Genomic DNA, 23,151 nt, shown 5'->3' on the forward strand with positions numbered 1-23,151 from the left:
AAGACAAACAAATTTCTCCATAGCTGCTTCTTGGGGGCTTATGACATTCAGCCATACAACCGTTTGATCCTCTGAGAATGTCTGTTCCCATAAGGGAGTCATGAAAACATACTATAGAAGGATCTTCCCAAACTTTGTAACGCTTAGAACCCAAGGAGCCCTCCTGTGGATCCACTTCCCCATTTAGCCACACCTTCTCCTGCTTATCTCTTAAAAGCATCACTGGTCAGGGAAAATTGCAATGGGGTGCCAGCTACACTGGTACCTACCGGCCTGACGGGTCATGTACTGATCTTTTGCCCACACACTGCTCTCCAGGCACTGGTCATTCTGGTACCAGGGTCTTGTTTTCCTCCGCACCCCAAGTCCTGCCATTTTCTTGAATGCCTTCCAAGCCCAGCTAAATGACCCCTACAGCACCTTGGCTTTCACCTTCTCAGCTGGGATAGCTTTTCCTCTTCTCTACTCAGCCATACATTCATTCATGCATCACACTTGTTATATATGCACCAAATAATCTATTGAACCCAGCTTCCTCTCTTAAGCTTGCTTGCTAGATTTTCCTATTAATGCCATTCTTTGACTTCACAGAAATCTCTGGCCAATGATCTCTCCTTTTTTAATCCATTTACCCTCTTTTTTAAATTGGAGTATAGTTGATTTACAATGTTGTGTTAGTTTCTGGTGTACAGCAAAGTGATTCAGATATACATATTCTTTTTCATACTCTTTTCCATTACAGTTTATCACAGGATATTGAATATATTTCCCTGTGCGCTACAGTAGGACCTTGTTGTTTATCCATCCTATACATCGTAGTTTGCATCTGCTAATCCCAACCTCCCACTCTATCCCTACCCTGCCCCCCCTCCCTCTTGGCGACCACAAGTCTATTCTCTATGTCTGTGAGTTGTTTTCGTAGATAAGTTCATTTGTGTCATATTTTAGATTCCTCATATAAGTGATATCATGTGGTATTTGTCTTCCTTTTTCTGACTTACTTCCCTTAGTATGATCATCTCTAGGTCCATCAATTAGCCCTCTTTTTCTGTAACTCCCCTCCTAACTCCACATGGGGTCTACAGTATACAGTTTCAGCAACATTTTTCTGATAACCCTGTCATAATCTCAACTTCTCTCTAGGATATAGTATGTTACTTTACCTGTATTGATCTTAGTTTCTTTAACTCTGAAACAATGATCATAGGCAACCCATAAGAAAATTGTAATGAAAATTAAATGAAAAAATAAAAAGAAAGCAAATTCAACACAATCTATTGTAATACTTGCCACATACTAGGTGATTAGTTTATTCTGATTAAAGACTCATCTGTGTACTTTAATGTCAACTAAGAGGATGGTGAGATTGACATTCTACTATGAAAACTGAAGAACCTGAATGAGACTCTCCTTTGAATGGAACCTCTCTATGGGGTGGACCAAAGGATATCCATTAGGTGGAGCCTTTGGATCCTGAGTGAAGGAACTTGGAGTTGCTCAGGCTTCAGGGGTCTTTGAGAGCATCAAGGCAGAATAGCACGAAGCAATAACTTATGTTCAGAAGTGTGACAGTGAGTCATCAAGGAAGAACTAAATTACAGTCTGTAAACTCTGCTGAAAGAAGGCATGGGAGTATAATTTCTAAAATGAGTTACATCAAAATTGCTAAAATTAAATATAACAGTATTTGGTATTTAAAGGATTTGGTATAAGTTATCTCAAAAATTAATTTCTGAGCACACACCATCATAACTGAGGTATTACTACAGGGAAAGAGGGGATGACTGAACGGTGGTTTTTGTGAAACCTTATTGACTTTAAATCAGAATATAAAATGCCGTGAAGAATAAATGGCCTTTTTTAGTTTGCTTAGAGGAAATGTTTAAAGATAAGATTATCTTTGGAATCTTGTGCCCAAGGTAGAATTCATCAAGCGCTATATTTTAACATGCTGGCTGGTGTGAGCCATTTGGGAGAATAAAATGAATATTAATGTAATTGCTTCTGAATATCAGAATGAGATTTCCTTGCTTTCCTCTTTTCCTCCTTCTTTCCAAAAGCATGCATTTATTGTAAACAAAAAATGATCGTAAGTCCTTTTGAAGTGACAGGCAGGGATTGAATTATGTGTAGTACAGATGAGAGGGAAAGGAAACACTTTCTAAGTACCTACTATGTGCTGGTGACTGCAGTAAGTACTTTCCCTGGTGATACTTTGATTTAACCTTCGCGCAGTAGGTGTTACTAGTGGTCTTTAAAGCTGAGGAGACCCAGGTACAGAGAGGGGAAATAATTTGCTCACAGTTCCACAGACAGCAAGAGAGGAAGACTGAACTTGACCCTCACATTGGTCTGATCCCAAAGCTTATTCCTTCTCAGCCACCCTGTAGGGGTCCCTTTTGGAGGGCATTTAAAATTCAGCTAGAGATGATAAAAACAAAACAAAATATAAGACTAAAAATAAAGTCAAAAACTCTACTCAGTCAAAATATTTGGCTTTTAACCACTCAGCTGTTTAAACTTGGGAAATGGGATTGAGCTTCTGTTTGACTTGGAATATGAAGGGAGTGAGGAGAGGGTTTATTTGATGACCCTTAATATCAGGTCTGCTTCCAACATCTTTTGATTCTGGATTAAGCGTGAAAGACTGCAGCATGTTTACTTTGAAAGACACTTTATGGAATTAGGGGGCTTAAAAAAAAAGAAAGAAAGAAAGAAAGAAAAAAAAAAAAAGAAATCCAGGGCAGTCTATGTCTTCCCTAGTTGTTCAGGTAAGCAGTCCAAATTTCAAGTGTTTGCCTTTCCACTTTGTACTTTATTGTCTATCTCCAACCAAAATGAAAGAAAAAACACTTACTGAAATAGCAGATCTGTCTTTTCTTCTTTGCTTGTGTGGTTTAATCGCATGCCCCCTGGATATTTTCATTCGAAATTCAGTGATTAACGTATGTGTCAAAACTTCTGGGATGTTAATATAATGTATACATCTAAACTTAAAATCAATATGTTGCTTTAAGATGCTTCTCATTTCAAGTTAAAGCTGAGGCTGAGTTGGCTCCCAGTGGCATATAATGTGAGTCATGGCAGGAATGAAGTGTGCATTGTGCTTGAGGTTTCCTTTGCAGGAAATCTTGGGGTCCTGATTGTGGTTGCCAGAGAGATGGAGAGTGAGGTGTCCCCAAAGAGGGGGCTGGTTGATCCATTTATAATTTTAGCACAATGTGTTGCTGCCCCTTCCAAATACACACACACACACACACACACACACACACACACACACTGCCACATCCTCATCTGGGCAGCTTCTTCCTTGATTTAGATTCACCTCAGTCATCATCTCTTTTGAAAAGCCTTGCCCCACTCCTCTGAATGTTGAATCCATCATCTTCTCTGGCCTCCCACATCAGCCTGACTTATTTTGACCATAGCATCAAACCCTACAAGGCTGTTGAGTATGACAGTGACGCTCTGTTCAAAGCCTGACTCTGCTACTGCTGAGCTGTGTGCCCATGGGCATATTACTCATCCTCTCTGCAGTTCGATTTATGCATTTATAAAATCGGGATTAAAAAATAGTACATCTGGGCTTCCCTGGTGGTCCAGAGGTTTACTCTGCGCTTCCACTGCAGGGGGCTCGGGTTCGATCCCTAGTCCAGAAACTAAGGTCCCACGTGCTGAGCAGCGTGGCCAAAAAAAAATAACAGAATAGTACTTCTTTCAGGTTTTTGTGAGGATTAAAGAACAAATAAAAGTAAAGTGTTTAGAATGGTATCTGGCATATTGCAAGACTCAATAAACGTTACTGTCTGCACTTCAGACATTAAGTCCTACTCTTTCTCTTTCTTGGGACAGAATCTGTTTCTTCATCTGTCAAATAGGGGTAGTAAGGCCACTTTTCTTATAGGTGGCCTGGACTATTAAATGATATACCCACACAGGCATAGGACTTAGAAAAAGGCCTGACGCAGAGCAAAAGAATTGAGAAAGAAGAGCTATTTTATTAGTAAAAGAAGTTTAATCAAGTACATATTATGTGCCAAGCATCCTGCTGGGATCCTGTTCAGAGCAAGACACACTTGGTCTTTCTCTCCTGGGACTTATATTTTTCCAGTGGGTAGAGCAGGGAGACGCCAGACCCACCAGGCAGTAGTTTCTTTTTTTATTCTCCTCCTTCTTCCAGACCGTTCACTTAAACACTCATTCATTCATTTATTCATGCAGGCATGCCTTCAACAAGTATGTGAACGCTTTCCCTGAACCAGTCACTGCACGTGGATTTTCTCGTGGAATCTTCGCAACAGTTTTATGATCTAAAAGGATTCTTTCTAGGCCATTTTCACAAATGAAGTTTCTGAAGCTCAGAGAGATGGGGTAGCTTGCCCAAAATTACACAGATGATCAGACTCAGAACCCAAAGTCCAACTTAGGGGGCTCTGACTCCAAGTTCTTTCCTGAGGCTGAGTTACAAAATAGAAATGCAGGTAGAGTACTCACAGAGCAGTGTGAACAAGAACAAATTGACTTGCTTCTCTTAGACTCAATTTCCCCATTTTTTATTGGGGAAATTTTATTTTATTCAAACAAACAATTTTTTATTGAAGTATAGCTGATTTACAATGTTGTATTAGTTTCAGGTGTACAGCAAAGTGATTCAGTTATATATATATATATATATATATATATATATATTCTTTTTCAGGTTCTTTTCCATTATGGGTTATTATAAGATATTGAGTAGAGTTCCCTGTGCTATACAGTAGGTCCTTGTTTATCTACTTTATATACAGTAGTGTGTATCTGTTAATCCCAAGCTCCTGATTTATTCCTCCCCCCCCCTTCCCCTTTGGTAACCATAAGTTTGTTTTCTATGTCTGTGAGTCTATTTCTGTTTTGTAAATAAGTTCATTTGTATCATTTTTTTGGATTCCGCATATAAGTGATATCACAGGATATTTGTCTTTCTCTGTCTGACTTCACTCAGTATGATAATCTCTAGGTCCCTCCATGTTGTTGCAAATGGCAATATTTCATTCTTTTTTATGGCTGAGTAAGTAATATTCCATTGTATGTATATACCACATCTTCTTTGTTCATCTATCCATGGACATTTAGGTTGCTTCCATGTCTTGGCTATTGTAAATAGTGCTGCTATGAATATTGGGGTGCATGTATCTTTTCGAGTTCTCATCTTTTCTGGATATGTGCCCAGGAGGGGGATCACTGGATCATATGGTAACTATTTTTAGCTTTGTAAGGAACTTCCATACTGTTCTCCATAGTGGCTGCAGTTTCCCTATTTTTAAAGTAAGAAGGGATGAAGAGATTATTCCCAGTGTTATTTCTGTCGGACTTTCTTCCACTCAGATAATTTCAAGTTTCCTTTAAATTTGTTCCTTCTCGGACCCTCTCTTGTTTTTTCCCCTTATTTCTTTCATATATGCTTTATTTATATTTTCTTTTAGTAGAGGCATTTGCATACATGATTTTCTTTCCCATTAGACTGTGCGCAACGTGAAGACTGAATCTATTTCATAGTCCATCTCTCTCCTCAATGCTTTCATACCATAGGTATATACTAAATGCTTATATCATTTAATCATTCAATTAGGATTTTATTGTACAACCTAGTGCAATAACCCACAGAAATAGCGTGATCTTATTATGTCAAGGTGCAAATGTTTTGGAACAAGTTGGATCAGAATTACGGAAGCTCTGAGGTTCCCTCTGAGCCACCAGCACAGGCTGAGAGCTTCTCACCCAGCCAGTCTCCCCTGAGCTCGGCACTGACTGTGAATGGTCATTCACTTCTCTCCAGCCCTCACTTGTCTGGAGAGCCCCCATGGAAGTTGCACAGGAAGATTAAATTCTCAAGAATGGTAGATCCAGAGCCAAACTCCCAGAGGCCCAAGGACGTCCAGTTCCAACGACCAGCCACATTGTTTAGCCTTGTTTATTGTTATCCTGGTCCTTCCAGCACAATTGATTCCACCGAGAGCCTCCTCAGAAAGTTCCTGCCCCACGGTCTCACTGTGCTTGGGAACAGACTGTCTCAGGCAGGCACTAAGTCTGCCTAATGGGGTAAGCTCCAGAGGATAAATGTCAGGATATATTTTGGTGGGAAATGTTAGATACCAAGGGATACCATTATGATTTTTGTATTATTTTAGGCTGGGACTTCAGAGTGCTTTATAATTTAGAACCAAGAATAAACCTGGATTTCATTTTATTTCTACAACCAGGAAATATTACTGAGCACTTACCTTGGGCCAAGTCCAGGGCTGAGGGTACAAAGATACAATCATTATCATCCCAATAGCTAATATTTTTTTTGAATTTTTGAATTTTTATTTTTGTTGCATTGGGTCTTTGTTGCTGTGCACGGGCTTTCTCTAGTTGTGGCGAGCGGGGGCTACTCTTCATTGCAGTGCGCGGGCTTCTCATTGTGGTGGCTTCTCTTGTTGTGGAGCATGTGCGGGCTTCAGTAGTTGTGGCACGTGGGCTCAGTTGTGGCTTGTGGGCTCTAGAGTGCAGGCTCAGTAGTTGTGGTGCACGGGCTTAGTTGCTCCACAGCATGTGGGATCTTCCCGGACCAGGGATCGAACCCGTGTCCCCTGCATTGGCAGGTGGGTTCTTAACCACTGTGCCACCAGGGAAGCCCCCAAAATAGCTAATATTTATTGAACTTATTTAGCAGCACTTTTCATACATTATTGCTTTTAATCTGTAAAGTGCTCAAATCCAGGGATGCCATTAGCATTTTATTCTGCACACACCCGAGGGTGGGACACTTGTTGGAATACAGAATCCTTTGGAGTTGGGTTATATGATGGCCCTAGGGCTATCTTTACTTTATTTATCTTTCTACATTATTTTAATAAATAACTTAGAGAAGCTCAAGGTCACAGCTTCAGTAGGTGGAGGCCGTGGATTTAGAGGCACCCTTAAACATGTGTTGAATGGCTGATAAGACGAGATCAATGCTCTCCAGGTCTCATGTTTTGGAGGAGGAAGCAGATGATTACACTAATAATTTGAAAGTAATTCACTAATTGCTGTAGCATAAATCAGCCATGGGGTGCTCTCTGGAAGTTCAGGGAACGGAGGAACTATGGAATCAAGGAAGACTTTATAGAGGAGGCGATGTGTACCCCAGGCTTGGTAGACCAGTTATACGTCTCTGGGTGAAGCGGGTGGGGAACAGCCATTCTAAGTCAGAAGGACTTGTGAAAAGACAAGCACCTGTAGAAAGATGGGTTTTTCAGGGGACTTGCTAATGGACCAGTTAGAATGATTGGGACTCAGAGAGCATGTGGTGATGACGAGGTCGTGGGAGGTGAGAGTGATAAGGTATGCAGGCTCTGGGATGGAAAGAGGTGTCATGGCAGTGGGCTGAGATTTTATCCTGTTGGAGAATGAATTACATATAATTGTGTGTCAGCTCAAACTGGGCTTAGCTATAATAATAGAAACCTAACGACAGTAGGTTATCCAAATGGAGTTTTATTTTTCTCTTGTAATGACAGGTCTGGCTTCTACCATTGGTTGCAGAAAGTCATCAAGAACACAGCTTGATGCTCTGCCCAAGCTTCCTGCTCTGCCATCTTTAGCGTGTGGCTCTCTTTTTCAGATTCATGGCGTGAAATCTTTCCTTTACCATCAGGCATGGTTTCCGTATTTCAGATGTATAGGAAGCAGGAAGGGTGAAGAGTGAAAGACTTATGTCAACCAAGTTTATCTCTTTTTGTTAAAGAAAAAGTGAAAAAAAAAAAAAAAAGAAAAGGTGGCTTTCTCATAATCCCATCCAACAGGCTTTCACTAACATCTTCTTGGTCTCAACTAGCTCTCGTGACCACTACTGACCGAAAGGGTATCTGGAGAGGTGCCTAGTTTGCTATGCGGCTGAGCCAGATTAAGTCAAGGTTCCATTTAGAGAGAAAGGGAAGATGTTTTTTGGGTAAGAAACCAGAAATACCTGCCACTGGGAGTGATGCGATCAGCTTATGTTTACAGAAATGGCTTTGGCAGCTATCAAGTGGCAGATCTTGCAACCACGACCTTCAAGGAGGGCTCAAAGTGAAAAAACAGGTAGGCAAACAGATGATAATAAGATAGAGTGAGGAAGGTTAGGAGTGATGTGGGAGCCACAGCACGGAGCACTTACCCACTGTGGGACATGGTCTGGGTAGGCTTTCCTAGAGGAGGTGACTATGGGGAGGGACTGAAGGAAGAACATGGTAGATGACAAAGAAGAAGTAGGACATGCGAGATGGCTTGGAGGAGAGAGATCACACGATACTTACTGGCAAATGTAAATAATTTTTTCTGTTAAAGGAGGGTAGAAGTGGGGAGTAGGATGTGATGCTTGAAAGAGAGGCAAGGAGCGACCAGGGTGTCTTCTTAGTCCCAACTAGACTTTCAGATTCATGGGACAGCCATACACCACGCTTGGTACCTGCCTCGTCGGAAACCACAGGTGTTCCTCTGCAGCAGGAATACTTGCAGTAGTCAGCCTATGTGCAAAGAGGAACAACCCACATTGGATGATGGAGGTTTCACCCTGGCTTAAGAGCCTCATGCCTTTCAGGAGCCATTTCTCTCTTATAGAAACTCCGTAGGCGTAGGACCCCTGAAAACACATGCTCAGCCCTGGAGCCTCTAAGTTCAGGGAAGTCCAAAACAAGGCACCCCCATCCAATACCTATAGCTCCCCCAGTCCAGAGACAGTCTCCCCAGCAGAGGTCAGTTTACAGTAAGCAATATTGTTTAGCAGTACAGTTCGCACACACGCCATCCTTATCTGTTTCCAGGGAAACAGACTTAGAAAGTTTATCTGGTGGTCAGATTCTTAACGCAGGAAGGGAAAGACATTTTCTAACACTTTGCCCAGAGCCCTTTAATTTGTGAGCTGTTGAAAAGCCTGGAAGGGTTTTTTGGTAGTGGATACGTTGATCAGATTTTCTGTTTAGAAATAACTTCTAGGCTGTGGTGGATTGATGAGATAGGGCCACGATGGGCCCACATAACTAGATGGGAGGCTGTTTGTTTGTTGTTTATTTTTAATAGACTGTATTTTTAGAGCAGTTTTAAGTTCACAGAAAAATTGAGTGGAGCGTATAGAGTTCCTATATATTCCCTGCCCCACACCTGCACGACCTCCCCTAGTATCAACATGCTGTACTACAGTGGTACATTGGCTACAGCTGATAAACCTACATTGACACATCATTAACACCGAAAGTCCATATTTTACATCAGGGTTCACTCTTGGTATTGCGCATTCTGTGGGTTTGGACAAATTTATAATGACATGTATCAAATTTATTATGACATGACAAAATACCATTTTACAGTCATACAGAATAGTTCCACTGCCCTAAAAATTCTCCACGTTCTGTCTATTCATCCCTCTCTCCCACTAACCCCTGACAATCACTGACCTTTTTTACTCTCTCCATAATTTTGACTTTTCCAGAATGTCATATAGTTGAAATCACACAATATGTGGCCTTCTCAGATTGGCTTCTTTCAATTAATAATACACATTTAAGGTTCCTCCATGTCTTTTGATGACTTGATAGCTTTTTTTTTTTAGTGCTGAATAATATTCCATTGTCTGGATATACCATACTTTCTGAATTTATTCACCTACTGAAGGACAGCTTGGTTGATTACAAGTTTTGGTAATTATGAATAAAGATGCTATAAATATCAACATCAGTGTGTAGGTCTTTGTGTGGGCATAAGTTTTCAGCTCATTGAGTAAATACCAAGGAGCGGGATTGCTGGATTGTATGGTAAGAGTATGCTTAGTTTCATAAAATACTACCGAATAGTCTTCCAAAGTGACTGTACCATTTTGCATTCCCGCCAGCAATGAGTGAGAGTTCCTGTTGCTTCATTTCCTCCTCATCATTTTGTGTTGTCAGTATTTTGTTTTCCAGGTAAGAAATGGTGGGATCTGAACTAAGGCTGGGACAGTGGAGAAGAGAGCAGGCGAATTCTAGAACTATTGTGGGTTTCAGATTGACAGATCTTGGTGACGGATTGGCTTTGGGTGTTCAGGAAGCGTGTGGAATCTTGGATGACTCTGGGATTCTAGTTTGGGTGACGGGATGAATAGTGATGCTACTTGCAAACATAGAAAAATGAAGGACCAAGACGTGTTTTTAGAGCTGCAATATGGTGTCTCGTTATGAGATACCCATGGAGTCTGTGGACGTTGGGAGAGATCTGGGTTGGAGATAGAAATACAAGTGTTGTTGGTGTGAAGACTGTAGTTGAATTCATGAGATTTGATGTGACTCACCGGTTAGAGCATTTTGGATTCTTTCCTGTAGAAAGAATAAAGAAGAAGGCAGGAGAAAGAATTATGGACAGTGTAGAAACCAGCTTCAGAGGAGTCAGGAGAGAAAGGAGAGCTTACAGCAGACAACATAGCATCTTGCAGAAAGTTTGGAGCCTGACAGAGCAGATATTGAACTGAATTACCCAGTTATTTCTGGCTGCCTGTTATCCTTAGGAAACATAAGTTATGGCTTTCAAAAGATACTCTTTTTTTCTGTTAATCTGGAAGCAAAAAAGAGCAAATGTTACACAGTTTGGTAACAGCACAGGATGGTACCAGGTCTTGTCCCAAAGAGAGTATGTAATTATTTTACTCATTTATTGTTGACAGATATTTCTTATCGGTTACCATGGGATGGATACTATGGGATGGATACTATGGGACGGATACTATGGGAAGAGAGAGCAAACAAGCAAGACCAAATCCTCAGTCTCCCAAGCCTCAGATCTAGTGGAGGGAGTCAAACAATACAAAAATCAAATACATAAATAAATAGATGTAATAGGAAGTAATGCAGCAAAATAAAAGACGGTAAGGGGTGGTAGAGGAGCGCACTTTTAGATCAAGTGGTCAGGGCTACTCTGGCATGAGGTCATCTGAATAAAGACCTAAATGAAGCCAGGGATGCTTAGGATGACATACATCTTCAGAGCTTCACCCAGGCCGCCAATGATCTTGCATCGCTTAGAGCAGGAATAACACAGAAATGAAACGTGCGTGAGCAGAGGGAACTGTGATGGAGTCCCCGTTAGGTGCTGGTCTCTGTACTCACCACGTGACCTTTTCTCATTTGTCCCTATGGCCATGTAGGAGGCAGTATTATTATTCTCATTCTGTAGGAGAGAAATTGAGGCTCAGAGAAGGAATAATTGGCCCAAGTTCGCACAGTTAATGAATGAGAGAACTGAAATGTTGCTTGGAGTCTGTCTGCCTTCAAAGTCCTCACTCTTTGTTCAGCCATCTGTACCGTCCTCCACAAATGGCCCTGGCAACACCATCCATGGCGTATTCCACAGGGAAATTTTTTAACTCTCTCTGCACTGGAAGGAAGGAACCAGGGCTATATTTGTTTTCTGTTGTCTGGCTGACTCATTTTTAAAAATTAATTAATTAATTAATTTATGGCTGTGTTGGGTCTTCGTTGCTGTGTGTGGGCTTTTCTCTAGTTGCGGTGAGCAGGGAGGGGCTACTCTTTGCGGTGCACAGGCTTCTCATTGCGGTAGCTTTTCTTGTTGCGAAGCATGGGCTCTAGGCGCACGTGCTTCAGTAGTTGCGGCACGTGGGCTCAGTAGTTGTGGCTCATGGGCTCTAGAGTGCAGGCTCAGTAGTTGTGGCGCACGGGCTTAGTTGCTCCGTGGCATGTGGGATCTGCCTGGACCAGGGCTCGAACCCATGTCCCCTGCATCGGCAGGTGGATTCTTAACTACTGTGCCACCAGGGAAGCCCCCTGGCTGACTCTTTAAAATGGTTTTGCAGTCCTCAGATAGAATCTATTTAAAATTTTGGCCAAGATAAGTTGATAAAGTCAAATAAAACAGGAAATACTGATCTTTCTGTAACGTGCATAACAAATCCGTCCCAAGGCACTCTTTGCAGCCTTGTGATCCCCAGGGCTAGCTTGTGTTTGAGGGAGCTCATTCTGATTATAATTTTATGCACATTTGCACAATGCTCAGACTGAATTAAAAGAATAAAATTACAGTTGAATAGAAAAGTTCTCAATCTCTCCCTCTCTCTCTTTCTCTCTCTCTCTTTTTCACAGCGGTACGTAAAAAAGGAATAATCCCAAAATACTATCGATTGGTCAACAATAATTCAGTTCTTGTTTGTTTTCACTGTTGTTTCTTAATTGCTCCGATGATGGCTGATCTCCTGGTTGTGTGCTAGTGAATTACCAGGGCATCATTCCCACTGGCAGCAAATAGCTGCCTTCAGTATCCAGAGAGTCTTTAGGAAATTGCTTTAAAAGACTTTAGGCTGAATCTGGTTGGAGCAATGACTTTGCCATCTTAGAGTGTTATTCCCATTTCAAGAATGACTGCCTCTTAGCAGTTAGAAAGGAAATGGTTATCAGAGTTTAGAACTCTCCAAGGTACACATTTCCGTGTGGAGTATAGGATCTGTGGTGGGAAGGAGCAGGACAAGAGCCTGGAGAATGTGCAGGGGCTTTATCCTAGAGGGTGGTGTAAGCATCACTGAGGATGCGATGCCTTATTCTGTGGGCACCATGGATCCTTAAAAGATTTATGAGCAAAGAATGACATGAAAAGAGTTTAGAATTTTTCACAGATTGTTCAGTGGCAATGAGGGTGTGGCTATAGTTTGGGTCAGGCTGGATATAAGTTCAGTACTTTTAATACTTTTTTTTTTTTGGCCATACCGCGCAGCAAGCGGAACTTCCCTGACCAGGGATCGAACCCGTGGCCCCTGCAGTGGAAGCGCAAAGTCTTAACCACTGGACCGCCAGGGAAGTCCAGTACTTCTTATTCTTAACGCTTAGTTTCAGATTCTCCTACTGGAGGCTTCTGTCTCTCATGATTAATACAAAGCTGTAAGTAGGCATGAGAAAAGCTGATCACATGATCACAGTCTTACGTGGAACAAAAGGTGAACACATTTCGAGCTGAGAAGAATTTAATTACTTTCAGTTTATTCTTATTTTTCCAAAATGTAATAATTCACATTAACAGCTATGCCTCTGATTAGAATTCCTGATGGCCGCGTGCTCTATAATGTACTCACAGGATTTAAGGCTCTCTGGATAAAATGTGCTCCATCCCTTTGTCTTTAAGGATGATACCAGGTGGCGTGAGTTAGTACATCTGCTTTAACAAACCAACTGGCAGAGACAGACCATGACACCTATACCCAGGAGGACCCCGGCCTGAATCTTTCTAAGTGTGCAGCTCCCTCAGACTACTTGGGAGCTGTCCAGGGTGCTGGAAGAAATCTCACACACTCACACGCCACTTTAAATCATCATCTCTAAAGCTAAGCTTGGTTCCTAACATTGCCGGGGGAACTCTTCAATACTTTCTTAATCTGCTTCTCCCTTCCCTTTTCCTACTGGAATTTGTGCCATTCAGAATCTTCCAAATTACCACCCTCCTTGAGTTAGCCACCATTTTTCCTCACCTCTGGGGGAAGACCTACCTCTCCTCCTCACTAGGAACACAGAATAAAACATAAACAAGGTGGGCACTTTCCCTACTGAATCCCCCTGTGCTCAATGTCACTCCATTTGTGCACATCCTTTCCTGGAAAGAATGGACCTTCTTTTTAAGACCAAACATCCCCATTTCCTCCTGCTCTGGACCTCAGCTCTCTTTCTCCCCAGAGAGAAACTGCTAGGAATGTTATTTGTAATCGTTTTGTAATTATAAAGTAAGAAATCAGGCTTCTGAATGGTGAATATTCTGCATGATATCAGTGGCCTCGCCCGTCCACATGTCAGGTGGTCACCTGCAGGAGGACAAGTGTCCTGAGGGAAGAGGTGACCCCTAGCAAGGCAGGTTGGAGTGGTGTCCTTACTTGTCCTTTCAAATTCGTTTATTGTGACAATCTCATCTGCTGGGTCCAGATAGGTACATTTGTGGGTTATCATATTTAGTTTTAATTAAACCGCCCTCACAAAATGCATGAGTGACTTTAAAACATCCCTACAGGGAAATTACAGATTTAAGACAATGCTGATAATTAAAATATGAATGAAAATCAAATAGATGCTTTTCCCAGTCACATTACAAGTTAAAAAGTAGTTGATATAATTAAATAATACAAGACATTAAAGAAATATATTATCAAGAAGACCCTTGGAAGTAGAGAGGTATGCTTACCCACATGCACAATGAGCTCTGACCTCTAAATACACTGAGACCTGAAATTAGTGAATGAAATAATATAAAATGTACATAGATTATGATATGCGTGCTCATGTGTATATATGGCCTTTGTTATCTGCTTGTGGTGTGTATTCTGGGACATTTAGAAAGCATTCCATGAAAGCTGCATGTGTTCTCCTGTTGTAGAGAGATACACTGGCCTCTGCCTGAGATACACTGGCCTCTTCCCATGTATGTCTTTCAGATTTCAGCTCAAATATTACATCCCTCATAGCACTTACCCTAATGTTCCATGGATTTCTGTGGCTATTTCCTTAGCTTGCGTGCTCCATGTGGAAGAGGACATGTCTGCTTTTGCTAACCTCTGGGACTGCAGCCCCTGCTGTGCGCCCCATCACATCCTAGGGGTTCAATTAATAACTAAAAGGTGTCAATGAATACATGTCAGGGGTCATGCCAGTTGCATGGCAGCTATTATTATATTTTTCCAATGAATGCTGCCACTTGTAGGGTATGCTTGGAGCTCTAGGTTACAGACTGTCACCCGAGCCTGTTAAAAAGCCAGTGGATGAAATTCCCACCCCTTCTTCCCCCAATGATATTAGGTAGCATTAGCATAAAGATTTCGAGAGATTATATCTGCCCATTCCAATCCCAGCTTTTTCCTGCCATGCTGACTTGCCTCAAGACGTATGGAGTTACATGATTAATTGAGGAATCTCTGATACTTGAAGTTCTAGAGGGCTCTGTAGCCATCTCTTTGGTTTCAGGATAAGTCCCTTGTCCGTTTGTAATGCATGGGGTCAACATTTTCTCCTTTCCCTGACACTTCTCTTCCTACTTGCCAATCCCCCCACCCAGTTCCTAAGATGTGCAGGGTCTTGTGTGCCAGAGAGATACACCTTCCCTTCTCAAGGTGCCCAATTAGCACCCAGGTTTTGTATTAAGTTAGCTGCCACCTAAGCTACTTGGGTCTGTTCCGAGAAGTGCCTGGTTACGAGTTGCTCTGTAAAAATGTCCTTGTCTTCCCTTTCCTATGTCTAATCATGCCAGTTCCTCTTTAACCTTTTGTCATGGAATTCCTTAATTCCAGGAACTTGATTACTTTCTGTTTTCCTTGGCTCTTCTTGACGTGGAGAAACAATTCTAATTTTCAGTTAAAATATTTTCTTATATATGTATATATTCATTTTAAGTTTTGGAGTTTAAGACGAAGCTTTCTTGTTAGAGCTGGCTGAATCAAAAGCAAGTTGTGATCGATGCAGGAGAAATGAAATCTGGTATTTAATGGGCAGACTTAAATATTGCATGTAAATTTCAACACAAAGGAAAAGAAAGAGTGGAAGGAGGAAGAGAAGAAAGGAGGCCATTGAAGCAGGATCATAATGAAATCGATTCCTCTGGGACTGGGAGAAGTTTGTTGAAAATTTCATGTTAGTAAAATGTGCAAGCTTTCTTCTGTCCATGGATGATGAGTTATAAAAAGTGAAAAGCTGGTGAGTCACAAGGTACTATATAGTTATTTCTCTCATTTGATCTTCCTGACACATGTAAATAAAACAGTGTTACAAGAATGGAAGTCTTCCATTACTAGGTAGAAAAAAAAGCAAAAAGGGCTTTCAAATACAACCCGCCTTAGAGTTTTGACACGTCAGCTTCTGTAAATTCCATGGGGATGCTGTGTCACAAAAATTTTATTATGAACATTTTCAATCATCCAGAAAAATTGAAGAAAGGCATGATGAAAACCACATTTTCTACACCTAGATTTGGCAGTTGTTAACCTACTGGAATGTTTGCTTTATCTGCATATGAATATATGCATATTTTTCTAGATCATTTGAAAATAAGCTGCAGATTTCAAGACAATACAACTCAAATACTCAGCATGCTTACTTAGGAAAATATATTCTCCAGTGTGACTTGAATGACATCATCGCACTGAAGAAAATTACCATGATACCATTCAATGTATATATTCAGTGTATATTCCACATTCATAATTCCCCAATTGTTCAGGAAGGGTGCTTATAGCTATTTTTTGGCTGTACTGTTTTGCATTCCCACCAGCAGTGAATGAGAGTTCCTGTTGCTTCACATCTTCACCAGCATTTGATGTTGTCAGTGTCCTCTTGTTTAATAGGGGTATATTGGTATCTCACTGCTGTTTTAATTTGTATGTGATGTCGTTTCATATGCTTATGTGCCATCTGTATACTTTCTGTGGTGAAGTATCTGTTAAGATCTTTGGCCCTTTTTTAATTGGGTTGCTTGTTTACTTATTATTGAGTTTTAGGAGTTCTTTATATACTTTGGATACCAATCCTTTATCGGATATGCCTTTTGCAAATATTTTCTCCTAGTCTGTGGCTTGTCTTTTCATTCTCTTGACATTGGCATTCACAGAGCAGAAAATTTTAATTTTAATGAAGTCCCACTTATCAATTCTTTCTTTCATGGATCATGCCTTTGGGGTTGTATCTAAAAGGTCATCACAAAACCCAAGGTCATCTAGATTTTCTCCAATGTTAATGTCTAGAAGCTTTATAGTTTCCTGTTCTACAGTTAGGTCCGTGATCCATTTTGAGTTAATTTTTTTCCAAGTTTATTAAGGAATAATGGACAAATATAATTGTACATATATAAAGTATGCAGCATGATGATGTGATATATGTGTATTTTTTTTTTTTGGTGAGAATGCTTAAGATCTACTCTCAGCAACTTTCAAGCACACATACAATACTTTATTATTAACTATAGTCACCATGCTGTAGATTAGAGCCTTAGCACTTCTTTTTTTTATAACTGAAAGCTTGTACCCTTTGTTTTATGTCTCCTCATTTCCTCCTCTCCCCAGACCTGTGTCTAGAGTCTCTCTTTCTCTCACTCTTTTTTTTTTTTTTTGCATGAGGATGTCCAGTTGTCCCAGTACCATTTGTTGAAAGGATTACCTTTTCTCCATAGTGTTGCCTCTGCTCCTTTGTCAAAAGTAAGTTGAGTCTATTTCTGGGCTCTCTATTGTGCTCCTTTGGTCCATTTGTTTCTTCTTTTGCCAAAGCAGACTGTCTTTTTTAAAAAATTTTATTTTTTTATTTATTTATTTTTGGCTGTGTTGGGTCTTCGTTTCTGTGCGAGGGCTTTCTCTAGTTGCGGCAAGCGGGGGCCCCTCTTCATCTTGGTGCGCGGGCCTCTCACTGTCGCGGCCTCTCTTGTTGCAGAGCACGGGCTCCAAACGCGCAGGCTCAGCAATTGTGGCTCACGGACCTAGTTGCTCTGCGGCATGTGGGATGTGGGATCCTCCCAGACCAGGGCTCGAACCCGTGTCCCCTGCGTTGGCAGGCAGACTCTCAACCACTGCGCCACCAGGGAAGCCCTAGCACACTGTCTTGATTACTGTAGCTTTGTAGTAAGTGTTGAATTTGGATAGTCTCAGTCCTACAACTTTGTTCTTCTATAGTATCATGTGGGCTATTCTGGCTCTTTTGACTCTCCGTATAAACTTTAGGATCAACTTGTCAATATCCACAAAATAACTTGCTGAGATTTTGATTAAGATTTCATTGAATCTACATATCATTTTGGGAAGAACTGACATCTTGACAGTTTTGAGTCTTCCTATTTGAACATGGAATATCTTTCTATTTATTTAGTTCTTTGAGTTCTTTCATCAGAGTTTTGTAGTTTTCCTTATATACACCTTGTACATATTTTGTTAGATTTTTATCTAAGTATTTCATATTTGGGGTGCTAACATAAATTATATTGTGTTTTAAATTTCAAATTCCACTTGTTTGTTGCGGACACATAGGAAAACAATTGCTTTTTGTATATTAACCTGTATCATGCAACCTTCCTATAGTCATGTATAAGTTCTAGGGGTCATTTTGTTAATTCTTTTACATTTTCTACATAAACGATCATGTCATCTGCAGACAGAGACAGTTTTATTTCTTCCTTCCAAATCCATATACCGTTTATTTCCTTTCCTTGTCTTTTTGCATTAGTAGGACTTTCAGTAAAATGTGAAAAGCATTGGTGAAGAGGGGTCATTCTTGCCTCATTCCTGATCTTAGTGGGGAAGCTTTGGGTTTTTCACCATGAAGTGAGAGGTTAGCTATAGTTTCTTTCTTTTTTTTTTGTAGATATTTTTTTACCAAGTTGTGGAAATTCCCCTCTGTTCTTAGTTTACTGAGTTTTTTTTTTTTTTTTTTTTTATTATGAATGGGTGTTGAATTTTGTCAAACGCTTTTTCTGCATCTAAAGATATATTCATGTGATTTTCTTCTTTAGCCTGGTGATGTGATGGGTTACATTAATTGATTTTTTAATGCTGAACCAGCCTTGCATACCTGGGATAAATCCCAGTTGGTTGTGGTGTATAATTCCTTTTATACATTGTTGGATTAAATTTGTTAATATTTTGTTTTGAGGATTTTTGCATCTATATTCATGAAAATTATTGGTCTGCGGTTTTCTTTTCTTGTAAAGTCTTTGTCTGGTTTTGGTTTTATACTAATGTGGGCTTCAAAGAATAAATTAGGAAGTATTCCATCTGTTTTTCTTCTGAAAGATATTGTAGGGAATTGGTATAATTTCTTCCTTAAATGTTTGTTAGAATTCACCAGTGAACGCATCTGGGCCTGGTGTTTTCTGTATTGAAATGTTATTAATTATTGATTCAGTTTCTTCCTGATTTTTTTTTTTATGACTTTAGCTTTTTTTTTTAAATTTATTTATTTTTGGCTGTGTTGGGTCTTCGTTTCTGTGCGAGGGCTTTCTCTAGTTGCGGCGAGCTGGGGCCACTCTTCATTGCGGTGCGCGGGCCTCTCACTGTTGCGGCCTCTCCCGTTGCGGAGCACAGGCTCCAGATGCGCAGGCTCAGTAGTTGTGGCTCACGGGCCCAGTTGCTCCGCGGCATGTGGGATCTTCCCAGACCAGGGCTCGAACCCGTGTCCCCTGCATTGGCAGGCAGATTCTTAACCACTGTGCCACCAGGGAAGCCCCAGTTTCTTTAATAGATATATGCATATTTAGATCACCTGTTTCATCTTGTGTGCATTTTGGCAGACTGTGTCTTTCAAGGAATTGGTCCATTTCATCTAGGTTATCAAATTTGTAGGCAAGGAGTTGTTTATAGTATTCTTTTATTATTCTTTTACATCCATGGGCTCTGTAGTGATGTCCCCTCTTTCTTTCTCTTATTAGTAATTTGTGTCCTTTATCTTTTTTTTTTTTCTTAGTTAGCCTGGCTATTGGCTTATTGATTTTAATGATCTTTTCAAAGATCAGCTTTTGGTTTCATTAATTTTCTCTACTGATTTCTTGTTTTAATATGATACAGTACAATCAGTACAATATTGATTTCTGCTTTATACGGATTATTTTTTTAAGTTGACAGAAGGAAGAACAAGTCTGGTATTTTAATTCTCTTGATTAAGGGTCTGAAGAAAGCTGTATCTCTATGAGGTGATGTATAAGACTATGAAATTCTCTCAGGGATCAATGGAATATTTTATTGATATGGATTCTCAATTCATAACGTTTTAAAATCTCTCTATTTCTTTCATTGTAACACTTCACCTTTTGGCTATATAATCGTCAGCAATATCTTACCAATGTTTTATTTATTTTATTTTATAAATTTATTTATTTTTTATTTATTTATTTTTGGCTGCATTGGGTCTTTGTTGCTGCACGTGGGCTTTCTCTAGTTGCAGCGAGCGGGGGCTACTCTTTGTTGCGGTGCGCATGCTTCTCATTGTGGTGGCTTCTCTTGTTGCGGAGCTTGGGCTCTAGGTGCGCGGGCTTCAGCAGTTGTGGTTCGCGGGCTCTAGAGTGCAGGCTCAGTAGTTGTGGCACATGGTCTTAGTTGCTCCGCGGCATGTGGGATCTTCCTGGACCAGGGCTCAAACCTGTGTCCCCTGCATTGGCAGGCGGATTCTTAACCCCTGCGCCACCATGGAAGTCCCTTACCAATATTTTATAGACTTTTAATTCTTTAAATGTTTCTTTAGAATTAAACATATAACCAAACAGCTTACTTTCAATAGGCATTCAAGCCAGACTGAAGAGGTTTAGTCTACTTTATATTCTCCCCATCTTTGTATTAATTGCAATGCAGCTAATATTAGCATATTTATTTTCTCTATTTTCCATTTATTTATTTTTAACAGTGCAAGAAAATGTAATAAAGCACTCAGACCTGCAAACAAATACCATTATAATACAAAGAGGTTGTTTTATGGAAAATGAACAAATTGATTGGTAGGTAGAGATGAATGGCAATGCTTGATATTTAGTTGCTGGATCAAGGTCTAAATTTGAGATGAGAAAAGTGGTTTAAGGTTAAGAGAGTAAAACTTGAGCTCTCATAAGACAACAGATGTGTGCTAGAAATAGCCTCCCTGGTGTTTTGGTTGAAGACTAGAATCTTAAGTAGCCTGGCTGTTGAAAACAGAACACACACACACACACACACACACACACACACACACACACACACCAGTTAAAGAATTTAGTCTCAGTCAGAGAGAGTGACATGTCTCACTGCTACTAGCAAGTTATACCACATAGTTAGAGTGTGAACTTTGCGTAGCTACATGATGTGATCTAGCAGAGTCCTTCAAATTTCTCTTCCCAACCGTCTACTCATTCATTGACTGAGAGGAGAGGCCAGTTGTGTTATAAAGATTCCCACACGCTGGAGTTGTCTGTTTTCTAGTAACATCATTTACCTTGGTTCTCTCCCCCTTGTATTTCAGAAACACTAAAAGTTAGGTCTCAGGCAGTACTGTTCAGTTGAACTTTGTGTGATGAAGATGTCCTATATATGTTGTTCAATGTGGTGACCATTGACCACAGGTATTTATTGAACACTTGAAATGTGGTTAGTACAACTAAGGAAATGAGTTTTTACTTGTATTTAATTAATTGAAATTTAAGTATCAGAGCACATGTCTGGTGCTCTTATATTGGATAGCACAGTTCTGGGGGCTTGAATAAATTCGGGTTAAATATTTCAGCAGTAATGCCTCAGGGATACTCTAAATATGTTTTGCAATTTTAACGATTTTAGTTCTGTTCACCCTTAGGTGAACATCAGGGTTAAATTGATTAGCCACTAATATAAGGTAGCAGGTAGTGAATCAGACTATGTTTTTCGAGTACTTCTGCAGGTTTATAGCATAAGCCAGATAGAATCTTCAATCAAAACTAGGGGAAGACAAGGATTACGTAGAACTTTAGTGACCAAGGACTTACTTGGAGTTTGCCTTTTGAGTGAGGAGATAGATTTTTGGAAAAGAACCAGGAAGAATACTTTTTCACCGTCTTTAGTCCTGGGATTGGCTTCCGTTCTTCACGTTTATCACACCTCCTTAATGCATATTTACTGTGATAATAGGCAGTGTTTCACTGATGACACAACTGCCTGATCCTGAATCATCAAAGCAAGGCTTATATAAATTTGTCACAGCATCCTTATTAAGGAACAAGAAACTTACCAACAGGGATTGATGCAAAAATGACGTTGTCTCATCTCCTGAACTAGAATAAATTAAACAAAACACCCCAGCATTAGATTATAGTTAACTAGTAGCTTTAAAGACAGAAACGTTTCTTATAACCCAATCTAGTTGCATTGGCATAGATACATTAATTTGCCATTACCTCGCATCCTGTAAAAGGCACAACTGCCTTCTTATTTTAGTTTTTTAACTCAGTTGTTCAGCCATTATTCCTCAAGGAAACATAAGTGAACAACTTCTAGTATAAAGCATCACCCAGTGGGCATTCTGGGGGCTCCCTCCATGCTGTGAATCTTATACAAACTCCAGACTCCCCTGCCCACCTGATCACACTGCCCCTTGTTATGCGTTAGTTCCTCCTCTTGCTTCTTTCCAGGTCTTTCCAATCTTATCTTCAGGTGTACTTCACCCTCAGACTAGCACTGACCTAATTCTCACTCCTGACCGAGATTCTGACCCAGTCTCTTTAAGTGGGTCACAGTGCCGCTTTCTTGCTTGCTTTGACCTGTCATAGTTTCTGTGCTAGAAAAGAGGTGTTAAGAGCAGGGACCAGTCCATCTTGTCCTTGACTTGGAGGAGCTTTACCTTCTGCTAGCCAGGTGAGCAAGGGCTGAACAGGAGGCTAGGTGCAAGGCCAGACTCAGGTGATAGCACAGAGGCTTGGCTGTTTGCACAGCTGGGCTTCCTTCCACTGGCTCTACGTGGCTTCATGAAGTGAAGAGTTAGCTGGGAAGAGGCACCGTGCTCCAGTGACAACGTCCAGATGAGCCCCAAAGAGTGGAGATTGTATTTGTTGGTGGTTAGAACAGACCCACGAGCGTGGAAGAGGAGTTCAGAGATGCAGCTCAACGGAGGGAAAGAACAAGGTCTCAGAGTGAAAAGAACAAGGTAGTATCTGGAATTGGGCAGCCTTGAGTTCCTCTTGTAACCCTGCCTCTTACTTACCATGTGATCTTAAGGCAAAGTCCTTAACCCTGTGTGACCCCAATTACTGCATCTGTAAATTGGGGATATGATTAACCCCTCAGAGGAAGGTGACGATTACATGAGATGTGTCAGGAAGATCCTAGTGGAGTTCCAGGCACAGAGCCAGAGCTTCATAACCATTGACTAGGAAAGGATCATGAAGGGTAATTGACAGATGGCATTTGGGTGTAAAACACCTTATATATACAACTTTAATCAGTGCTCCTCCCTTCCTTTCCCCACTTCAGGACTCCCCAAATGCTGCCCCCATATTTACTTGGATGCTGTGAGGGCCTGGCTCAGTTTGTGTTTCCCTGCGTTCAACTTGACAGGTTGCCCCCTGCAACTGCAGCCTCTAATTTTCTTAATTGCAAAATTTCCCCGAAGCCTGTTATTCCAGCTTGTTACTGTTTCCTTATTAATTGTTCTTTAAACAATGAGTCCAGCCAAGTTCTCCCCAACTTCCGAACGT

Source organism: Balaenoptera ricei, chromosome 17, assembly GCF_028023285.1.
Source record: "Balaenoptera ricei isolate mBalRic1 chromosome 17, mBalRic1.hap2, whole genome shotgun sequence".
NCBI lineage: Eukaryota > Metazoa > Chordata > Mammalia > Artiodactyla > Balaenopteridae > Balaenoptera > Balaenoptera ricei.